The sequence below is a fragment of the Miscanthus floridulus genome, chromosome 5, assembly GCF_019320115.1.
Source record: "Miscanthus floridulus cultivar M001 chromosome 5, ASM1932011v1, whole genome shotgun sequence".
Taxonomy (NCBI): domain Eukaryota; kingdom Viridiplantae; phylum Streptophyta; class Magnoliopsida; order Poales; family Poaceae; genus Miscanthus; species Miscanthus floridulus.
In genome coordinates this window covers 20,584,963-20,596,663 of record NC_089584.1, presented here as the reverse complement: position 1 = coordinate 20,596,663, position 11,701 = coordinate 20,584,963, and positions in this window count along the sequence as shown.

Below are 11,701 nucleotides of genomic sequence, written 5' to 3'. Positions count from 1 at the left end.
ACTGTCTAGCGTTTTAGTAAGCATTGGAAAAAATATATCTCATGATGACTATAATGACACTTATTTGATATCATAAATATATTGATATTTCTTTGTATAAACTTGATCAAGCTTAAAATGGATTGACTCGGTATTATATTAGAATTATATTATTTTTTGGGACGTTAAATGTATGTGTTTTTATTTGAAAAAAAGGGTTTGGAGATCCCGACCAGCAAGATAACATCGTTTTTTTCTTAGTTTCTTTTTATAAATCTTTTAGCATGATTGGTGTATTGGCACAAATCTTTCCTAATTAGACTATATTAGAGTCGGTAGCCCATTCCCTGAATGAACCTTTCTTAGTCGCAAAAAAAAAAAAAAAACAAGAATGAACCTTTCTTACACAACACAAGCAAAGCAACGACGCGCCACACGCTTTTGACGGCAGAGGTACCACGCAAAGCCGGCCTGCCCTTTCCCATCAACAGGTTGATCTATTTAAATTAGGCTCAATGAAGCATGGAACTGCGGCTAGCAGCTAATATCACTATCTCATTTAAGTTAGCAATATCTAATTATTGCTTAATAAAGAGGTGAGGCGTTCATCTTGCTAATGGCATGGTCGTCTCAAAATGTAAGGCATGATTTGACTTGACGTGCTCTTAAAAGATATATCTTGACATATAATTTATCTGATAATATATAATTTATAGAAACAAAAGTTTAATCATTAGAAAGTATTTATAAATATAAATCTAAATAAAACTACTTTTGTAGTATAAACGTTGCATATAATTAGGCCACTTGTTAGTTAAAGATAACAAAGTTTGAATTTTAAAATATATGCATACCGGTACCTGCATATAGCAGATTATTGCTACTGCTAGTCTGCTACGCACAGTGAGCCTAAAGCAAGTACCAGGCGAGCGAGGTTGCAGACTACGGCCTATTCGCTTGATTATAAATGATCGTAAATTTTTAATCAGAATAATATTTTTCTCTCATATTAAACCAATTAGCCATAATAATTTACGATCAGGTGTAGAGTTCCCTCGAATTGCTTACACAGCCACGCGATCCATGTACTAATAATCACAACGAAATAAAATACTGGCCGGGCCTGGATCGATGGCTCCTCGTAATTGGGAATTTGGGTGTGTGTGGCCTCATGGTTGCCTATTTATATAGGGCGCCCGTAGCTTAGCTTGGTTCAAGCATGTCAGCCAAAATTAACCAACTTACAATTGTACGTACTCGGCAGCTGCAGGCCTCTCTCTGGCTAGGCAGCCTGTTCGCTTGTTGGTTTCAGCCAGCCTAAACCAGCCAGTCAACAGTGTTTTTCTCTCACAATAAACCAGCACCAGCCAGCCCAAACCAGCCCAGAAACCAACCAACGAACAGGCCGAGGTTCTGCCGCGAGCAAGCATTTGTCCCACCACCATCTCATCAGCATTGGTTTGCATCTATCTGCTCATCTGATTACCAATAATATACTGCAGTTTTAATTTCATTTCATTTTCATTTCGTCCTTCCAATCAGCATGGCCATTATATATGTAATAAGTCAGCGTAGAGATCCAGCTCCACATGAATAGGAACACACGCACGTGGAGTTCTTGATGATTATGAACTAGGAAGCTAAGGTCCTGTTCGCTTGAACTTATCAGCCGTACCTTTTCAGTAAAATAATATTGTTTTTCTCTCACAATAAATTAGTATCAACATGAGCATCAACCGCTTTTTCAGTCAACCGAACATGGCCTAAGCTTGCATCGGTACCATAGGCAAATAATAATCTGTAACCAGAACATCTATCCATATCTGCAGAAATTTGATACTCGCGTGAATCACTCCATCTGGATTAGAAGGAATAAATTGTTTGTGAATCGCCAGCTTATCTCTGTTCCGTCATATTGCCCATGCCAAGCCTAGGAAAAAGAAGACATTTCTTCAGTCCCAAAAAGAATGCAGTATGTAAGACTAAAAAAAGAAGAAGATATTCCTTCGTCCACCCTCAGAAAATGCAATTCTAGGATTGAGGCTAGTTAAACTTTCTCAAGTTTAACGTATATAATTTATATAGGAAGGAATATCAATATGTATGTCTTCAAATAGATTTACTATGAAAATATACTTAATGATTAATCCAATAATATTTATTTAATATAAAAGGCGTTACTTTTTTATATAGAAGTGCTTAAAGTCAAATTGTTTGACTTCTTAAAAAATGAAAATCGCTTTCTCTTTGAGACGGGGATCGAAGTACCTAAGTTTCGAGGGATGCCTAGCCTCCCTATATATATATATATATATATATATATATATATATATATATATATATATATATATATATATATATATATATATATATATATATATATATATATATATATATATATATATATATATGAATTGAGTCTTCAACTAAGTTTCGAGGGATGCCTAGCCTTTGTCATTAAGTCTTCAACTAAGAGTATCTCTTGTACAACGACATATATATGAATTGAGCCATTACGCATTCAAACAAAATAGTCTAGGCATTGCTCATCGCGTCCGTAGTATGTACGAACCAATTTACTTAAATTTTCTTTTGTCAATTTCTACGGCACTCCGAAATACAGACTTCGGTACTTGGGAGAGCCGCAGCTATGGACTTGGAGTCACACCTAATCAGGGCTCGGATTAGTAATTGCGATTTGGTTTGGGGTCCAATTTGGTTGCTCCATGGTCGTGGAACCAACTCGATCGGCAAATATTAAGGTTCCTTCCAGCACAAACACGGGGGGCTGGGAAACAGGACGAGGAAACGAAAACGCAGGCAACTTATGACGACGGGACTTCCAAGTCCACGCAGATTTGTCCGGTCTCCAGATTCCTGTGCGAAATCAACCAAAACACACACCGTACGCAAAACGGTGAGTTGGTTGTGTTTTTGTTGCCGCTGCAGCGTGCCCTGCCAAAACTACAGCAAATGCCACGATAGCGTTTGGTTGCTGCCGCATCTTTGGTTTGCCAGGACCCAGGACGCGGCGTCGCTCGCTGTGTATAGGTACACTCAGTTCGCGTGCGTTTAAATCCGGTTTGATTTGTTTATTTTTTTTCATCCGAAACAGTATTTTTCTCTCACAAATTCATCCAGCATTCCTCTAAACCATCCAAATTCCTCCAGAATTCAGACAAGCGAACAGGCCCTGCACACCAAAGGTCTACAACCTGTTCGTTTAGCTGTGGCTTGTCGTAAACGATCGTACATTTTTAGTCAAAGTATTTTTTTCTCACACAAACCAGCCAGCGGTACTTCTTCACAAACCAACAACGATACAAACCGGCCAACCGAATATGCTACTGGCGCTCCATTTCACCGCCGCAGCTACGGTGTGGCGAGTTGACGGAACAATTGAACACATAAAAACGGTGAAGCAGCTACTGTAGCAAGCTAGCGTGAGCGTGACTTTATCTTTGAGCCAGGCAAAGTAAAGAGAGAATTCCTTATTTGACACCAGATAAATGACCCGTTCCTTTTTTGGCCCTCAAAAAAATTTCGTTCCCTATTTGACACCGAGTTCAACTTTCGTTCCTTATACGACACTCCGTTGGGTTTGACATCCGTGAACCGTTAACTGCCACGTGAAAAGACGATTTTGCCCCTGTGGGCCCCACCACCTTCTCCCTCCTCTCTTCCCTTTCTGGCGGAGGAGGCAAGGGATGGCAGTGCCGCTCGCTGGTGGAGGATGCAGGGAGTGGCGGCGCTGCTCGCTGATGGAGGAGGCAGGGGAGGGCGGCGCGGCTTGTTGGTGGATGAGGCAGGGGAGGGCGGCGCTGCTCGCTGGCGGAGGAGCTCGGGCTGAGGTCGACGGAGGTCATGGCGGGGAGGAGCTCAGGCGGAGGTCGGCGCCGGCCATGGAGGGGAGGAGCTCAGGCGAAGGTCGGCACCGGCCATGGCGCGGTTCAGGATGGGCTCTCGCGGTGCGGGATGCGGGCGCGGCCGGAGCTCGCGTGGCTGGTGCAGCCATGGCTCCCTCTCGCGAGGAGCTCGCGCGGGGAGCTCTCACGCGCCGGTGGCAGGCGCGGGGCTGGCCGAGGGCGGCGCGCCGGCTCCACCAGATCGCGGTGCGGCGCGGCGGTCCGAGCTCCCACGCTGCCATGGCGGGACGAAGCGCGAGGTCGGGAGGGAGGGCGCGACCTCGGGGAGGACAGCGCGCGGCCGTCGCGAGCTCGGTGCGGCAGGCCGGGGCGAGCACATCGGGGGCCATCGCGGCTATGGCTGGGGAAAATCTCGCGAGGAGCTCGCGCGGGGAGCTCTCGCGCGCCGGTGGCAGGCGCAGGGCTGGCCGAGGGCGGCGTGCCGACTCCACCAGATCGTGGTGCGGCGCGGCGGTCCGAGCTCCCACGCTGCCATGGCGGGACGGAGCGCGAGGTCGGGAGGGAGGGCGCGACCTCGGGGAGGACAGCGCGCGGCCGTCGCGAGCTCGGTGCGGCGGGCCGGGGCGAGCACGTCGGGGGCCGTCGCGGCTATGGCCGGGGAAAACTCGTTGAGGGCCGTCGCGGCCATAGCCGGGGCGAGCTCGTCGAGGGCGGGGAGCGGCGCGGCCATGACCGTACGTGGGGAAGAAAGGGAGGAGAGGAGGGTGGTGGGCCCACAGGGGCAAAATCGTCTTTTCACGTGGCAGTTAACGGTTCATGGATGTCAAACCCAACGGAGTGTCGTAGAAGGAACGAAAGTTGAACTCGATGTCAAATAGGGAACGGAAATTTTTTGAGGGCCAAAAAAGGAACATGTCATTTGTCTGATGTCAAATAAGGAATTCTGTCTAAAGTAAAAATGTGTCATAGACTCATAGTAGTACGCTACCCCGACGGTTTCAAATTAAAATATATTTTCTAAGTAAATAGTCTGCCTTTGATCAATTTTACAGAGAAAAACGTATTACTCCGTACTCCTAGGTCCGTAGAACAAAGACTTGGAAGTACAGGGGTGAACATTGGGTTTTTGTTTTGGTTCCTTGATTCTTGAAGAAATCTGGTTGCCAGAAAATAGATACAGATCGATTTTAAAATTCTAAAAATCGAGCATTTCGGTTCCTGGGATTCGGTTTTGATTTTAACTGAACTTTTTCACTAGAGGCTAAGACAACAACAAAAAATGCAGGTTCAAAAGCAATTTGGGCAACACTACCTCTATTTTAGACAATAATAGTTAAAGTACACACAAACCAAACATAGTTTTACAATGCAAATAAGTGAAGTACAATTCATGTATTTCACATATTTCGGTTAATTTGGCTAATCGAGAGTAGGAACCAAACTTTCTAGGGTCATTTCGGTTCTTTGCTATCTAGAACCAAGTGGCGAATTGATTTTTTTTGGTTCCTCGATCTCTCAGTTCCGTTTCTGGTTCTTTTGGTTCATTTTTTCGGCCTATACTTGGAAGCTGGAAGGGAAAAGTTTTCATGCCCCTCGTTAAAACAACTAGGCAATTCCTGATTGATACAACTAATGACAGGTAGCTAACACTAGTAGAGAAACGACCTTTGATCCAGCTCGAAATTTGGCTTTAGTCCGGTATTTTTCGCGTCCGGGACTAGAGAGACCTTTAGTCCCGGTTTGTAGATCCAACCGGGACTAAAGGTCCATGTCCAACGGCTACTGCGCCAGGCTTTTGCTGGAGGGGACCTTTAGTCTCAGTTGGAGCTACCAACCGGGACTAAATGTTAACTTTTACTCCCGGTTGGTGCCTCCAACCGGGAGTAAAAGTCTACTCCCGGCTGGAGGCTCTGTCTGGGACTATAAAGGGACCTTTAGTCCCGGTTTCTATCTCCAACCGGGACTAAAGGTACCCTCCTATATAGCCCTTGTTCCCCCCCCCCCCCCCCCGAGTCCGAGCCACTTTGAGCTCAGTGTTCTCTTGCTATCGCCGGCCTCTCTTCTTCCTCATCACCGGTCACAAGATTTTTCCATTCCTCCATCGGTTCTAAAGGTTACCAACTTTATACTCTCGTGTTTCATCTGTAGCTTATTTCATTTTATGGACTAGATATATGTGGTTTTTTTATGGTAGATTTTTTTATTTGTAAGCCATTTAAGCTCAAAATCACTTTAAAGTTTGCGTATTTGGATGAAGGAAGGTTAAAGTAGTTATTCAAAACTAGTATTGAGCTTTCATTTCTAGCATGCATAGCACACTTCATGCTTTAGAGATATAGAGAATTTTAGAGTTTTTTAATTTTATTTGTTTATAAAATGAGAAATTTATATTATATTAAAAATGAGTATAGAGAGTAGATGGCAACTGCTTCCGGGTCCTCGGCCTCTCATTGGGTTACAAAGCGACTGAGGCCGGACCTTACTCTCATTGCATGCGGCAAGTGTAAGGAGAAGATTGTGATAGAGTACCGGGTGAGAAAGGAGTGTCCCAACAAGGGCCGTATCTTCTACAAGTGTCCGGATCGTAATGTGAGTTATTTTGTCGTATTTGATGATTATGGTTAATTTATACTTATTTTCATGATGATTGTAATTAAAGTTCTAATTTTTTATTTTAATTTTAGTGGGATGGCACTGGATGTTCAGGCTGGTACTGGGAGGAAGAGTATGTTGAACACGTGCAAAACTCTCTTGCACAGGCGGCTATGGCAGCTGATAAGGCAGTGATCCTGCGGAAGAAGCTCATAGATGTTGAACAAACGCATGATCTATCTGTTTTAGTTGGGATTGGTCGCGAAATCCTTATGCTGCTGAAGTGCATTTTAGCTTTAGTTTTTTTAGTGGTAGTTGGGATTGTCTATATTGTAGCGAGACTTTCATAAATTAATACCTTGTGTGGTGGCATGCATGTCGTATAATTAACTAATTATGTTCTAGGTTTTAATATGGTATGTATGTCATGTAATGCAGATGAGCCGACATTGGATGTACAATGCTGATTGCCGCTCCCAAGAGTTCATTGAGGGCGTGCATTCTTTCTTACGTGTGGCCGAGGCAAACAAACGCGATGGTTTCATATGCTGCCCATGTGTCATATGTAAGAATTTGAAGGAATATGCTAGCTCAAGGAGTCTTCATTCACACTTGTTGAAGTCGGGTTTCATGCCAAACTATATTTGTTGGACGAAGCACGGAGAAACAGGGGTTGTAATGGAAAAAGGTGAAGAAGAATAATGGGACGATGATGACATTATTGTTGAATATGGTGCCTTCAATGATACTGCAATGGGGGAAGCTGAAGAAGAGGTAGTGGCAGAAGATGAGCCCGCTGATGATCTTGGTCAGGCCATTCGTGACGCACAAAGAGAATGCGAAAGTGAAAAGGAGAAGATCAAGTTCGAGCGCATGCTAGAGGATCATAAGAAATTGCTATACCCAACTTGTGATGCGGGACAGAAAAAGTTGGGTATCACACTAGAATTGCTGCAATGGAAGGCAAAGAATGGTGTATCTGACAAGGGATTTGGGGAGTTACTGAAAATCTAAAAGAAGATGCTTCCAAAGGATAATGAATTGCCCGTCACTACGTACGAAGCAAAACAGGTAGTCTACCCTTTGGGATTAGAAATCCAGAAGATATATGCATGTCCTAATGACTGCATCCTCTACCGTGGCGAGGAGTACGAGAAGTTAGATGCATGCCCGGTTGTCATGCATCGCGGTATAAGATCAGGCGAGATGACCCTGGTGATGTTGAGGGCGAACGTCCCACAAAGAAAATCCCTACCAAGATTATGTGGTATGCTCCTATAATACCACGCTTGAAACGTCTATTCAGAAACAAAGACCATGCAAAGTTATTGCGATGGCACAAAGAAGACCGTAAGGTAGACAATATGTTGAGACACCCTGCTGATGGGTCCTAGTGGAGAGCAATCGATAGAGAATTCCCGGAGTTTGCAAATGACGCAAGAAACTTAAGGTTTGCTTTAAGTACGGATGGTATGAATCCTTTTGAGGAGCAGAGCAGTAGTCATAGCACTTGGCCTGTTACTCTATGTATCTATAACCTACCTCCCTGGTTATGCATTAAGTGTAAGTTTATTATGATGCCAGTGCTCATCCAAGGTCCAAGGAAACCTGGCAATGACATCGATGTGTACCTGAGGCCACTAGTTGAAGAACTTTTACTTTTATGGAACAGACTAGGTGTACGTGTGTGGGATGAGCACAAACAGGAGCACTTTGACCTACAAGCATTATTGTTCGTAACAATCAATGATTGGCCTGCTCTAAGTAATCTTTCAGGATAATCAAACAAGGGATATAATGCATGCACGCACTGTTTCGATGACATTAAAAGTATATTCTTGAAAAAATGTCGAAAGGTCGTGTACCTTGGCCATCATCGATTTCTTTCTGCGAATCACCCCCTAAGAAAGAAAGGCAAGTATTTTAAAGGTAAGGCAGACCACCAGTCCAAGCCGAGCAACCAAACTGGTAAGGATATACTCAATATGGTCAAGGATGTGAAAGTAGTATTTGGAAAGGCACATGGCAGCGAACCTATTCTGAACGATGCCGACGGTCACGCACCCATGTGGAAGAAGAAGTCCATATTTTGGGAGCTACCCTATTAGCAAGTCCTAGAGGTCCGTAGCATGATCGACGTGATGCACCCGACGAAGAATCTTTGTGTGAACCTGCTAGGCTTCATGGGTGTGTATGGGAAGCCTAAGGACACACTTGAAGCACGACAGGACCTGTGATGTTTGAAAGAACGAGACAACCTACATCCAGAGAAGACAGATGATGGACGCCATTACTTAAGTCCTGCCAGCTACACTCTTAGCAAAGAAGAGAAGGAAAGCATGTTTGAATGCCTAGCAAGCATCAAGGTACCATCTGGATTCTCCTCGAATATAAAGGGTATAATAAATATGCCAGAGAAGAAATTCCTAAACTTAAAGTCCTATGACTGCCACGTGCTCATGACGCAATTGCTTCCAGTTGCATTAAGAGGAATTCTACCTCCAAATGTACGTCTAGCCATCGTGAAGCTATGTGCATTCCTTAATGCAATTTCTCAGAAGGCAATCGATCCAATGGATCTAGCTAAACTACAGAATGATGTGGTTCAATGTCTTGTCAACTTTGAGTTGATGTTCCCTCCTTCCTTCTTTAATATCATGACACACCTCCTAGTTCACCTGGTCAAGGAGATTAGCATTCTCGGTCCTGTGTTCCTGCACAACATGTTCCCCCTTTGAGAGGTTCATGGGAGTCCTAAAGAAATATGTTCACAACCGTGCTTAGCCAGAAGAAAGCATCGCCAAGGGCTATAGAATAGAGGAGGTCATTGAGTTTTGTGTTGACTTTATTCCTGACCTTGACCCGGTTGGTGTTCCTGAATCGCGACACGAGGGGAGACTAAGTGGAAAGGGGACACTAGGGAAGAAAACATATATTGGTACGTAGGACAATTATTTTAATAAAGCACACTACACAGTTCTACAAAACTCCTCCTTGGTGGATCCGTATATCGAGACACATAAAGAGTTGCTCCGATCCGAGTTTCCAGGGAAGTCTGAAGCTTGGATTACGCGTCAGCACATGGAAACTTTCAGTGACTGGTTGCGAAAAGAATGTCAGGGTGATGAGAGTATTGATGAGCAACTGTATTTGTTGGCTAGGCAGCCATCGTGGCATATCCTCACATACAAAGGGTACGAGATAAATGGGAATATATTTTATACAGTAGCCCAAGATAAAAGGAGCACCAATCAAAACAGTGGTGTCCGCATAGATGCCACCGACCCTAATGGAAATAATCAAACATATTATGGCCGCATAGAGGAGATATGGGAACTAAACTATGCACCTACTTTTAAGGTACCTTTGTTCAAGTGCCAATGGGTAAAGGCGACTGGAGGCGGGGTAGCAGTCGACAACCAGTATGGAATGACAACCGTGGATCTCAATAATATTGGGTAGAAAGACGAACCGTTCGTCCTTGCCAAAGATGTGAATCAGGTGTTTTATGTCAAGGACATGTCTACAAAACCAAAGAGAGGAAAAAACAACAACGACCCAATCTATGAGCCAAAGCGCCACATAGTTCTTCAGGGAAAAAAACATCGTCAAAATTGAAGACAAGTCAGACATATCAGAAGATTATGAAAAGGATGACCGAATTCCACCCTTCACAGTGAACAAAGACCCAAGCATCTAGCTAAATGATGAGGACACTCCATGGTTACGACGCGATCATAACCAAGGGATATACGTTAAGAAGAAGTTCACTACTGTGCCCGCTTGATATATTTAGTGATGTATTAGACCTATTATGTAATAATTGTGACTTCAGATTTTTTTGTCGTGTTTTCATATTTTCTATGGTTTAAATCAATTTTCTGCTAGACGGTGGATTTCCCGTGGAGAATGTGTGATGAAAAACCAAATAATCAATGTTAATAAGATGTGAAAACTAATTTCCTGTCGAAATGCAATAGTTTTAATGATTTTAATTAAGTAGTATATTTTTGCATGGTGCAAATTATAATTATTATTTATACTATGTCAAATATTCATACAGTAAAACAAAAGAGTTTAGGTTACAATTTTTTGTTGTGTATAATAATGCAAAACCAAGTCCAAGATTTTTTTTATAATTTTTTTGGTAATATTTTATTTATTAGGCAATTAATAACTCTATGCATTTTTATATAAAAGAAATATATAAAAAAGGAAAAAACTTATGGAAACCGAAGAAAGCCAACTGCAGATCACCTTTACTCCCGGGCCTAAAATGCCCTTTACTCCCGGGCCGTGGCTACACCTAGGACTAAAGGTGGGCTGCGTTTTCGCAGCCCGCCAAAATGACCTTTACTCCCGGCCGTGGCTACACCCGGGACTAAAGATCAAACCTTTAGTCCCGGTTCTAATCATCACCTGGGACTAAAGGGTCTTTAGTCTTGGTTCGTAGCGGCAACCGAGACTAAAGGTCTCCCTTTATAAAACCTCTCTATCTCCGCCAAGCCTCATCTTCTCCACTAGATCGATCCAGCAGCGCCGCCGCCCCTAGGCCACCCTAGCCTCGCCTCATGCGCGCACGCTGTCACCGGCTGGCCAGCGCACGCCTCGCGTCGTCCTCGTCCCCGACCCACCTCGCCCCCAAGCAGTCTTCTCCAAGATCCATAGTAGGCCACAGCTACAGCACATCTCTAGGTTTGGCCCAGTCTCCCTCTTCCTCTACACTTCCCTTGATGATGTCGTAGTTGGTGTTCCGACGACGATGGAGATCGTCGGGCTAGGTTGGGGCGGGGCGCCCATGGCCTTAGTGGCGGCGGGAGCAGGAGGGGAAGAAGGAGGCCGCCGCCGTGGCCATTGAGCTCCGGCATGACAAATCCTTTAATTAAAAGCTCTACTAGATGATCATGTTTATTAGAATTATGATTTTATACATTTGTACATACTTGTTGCAAATGAGCTTTTGTATGAATCTAGAATCTAGGCAGGAGCTAACTTTGATCTGGTAGGAGTTATGGCTGATATCATGAGCTTTTGCAATTTCTACAAGTCATAAAAAATATGCTTCTGTATGAATCTAGAATCTGTGCATGATCTTTGAAGTTTGGATTGGAACCTGAGTGGTAGAAACTTTTTGCGACAAAATCTCTATGCTGATGAGAGCAACATTGACAATGGAAGCATTTTTGAAGATATAGTGAGATGCTTGCTTTTGCATTTGTTTTGTATATTTTGCTGTTATAAACAATAGTCTGCTGATTTCCATT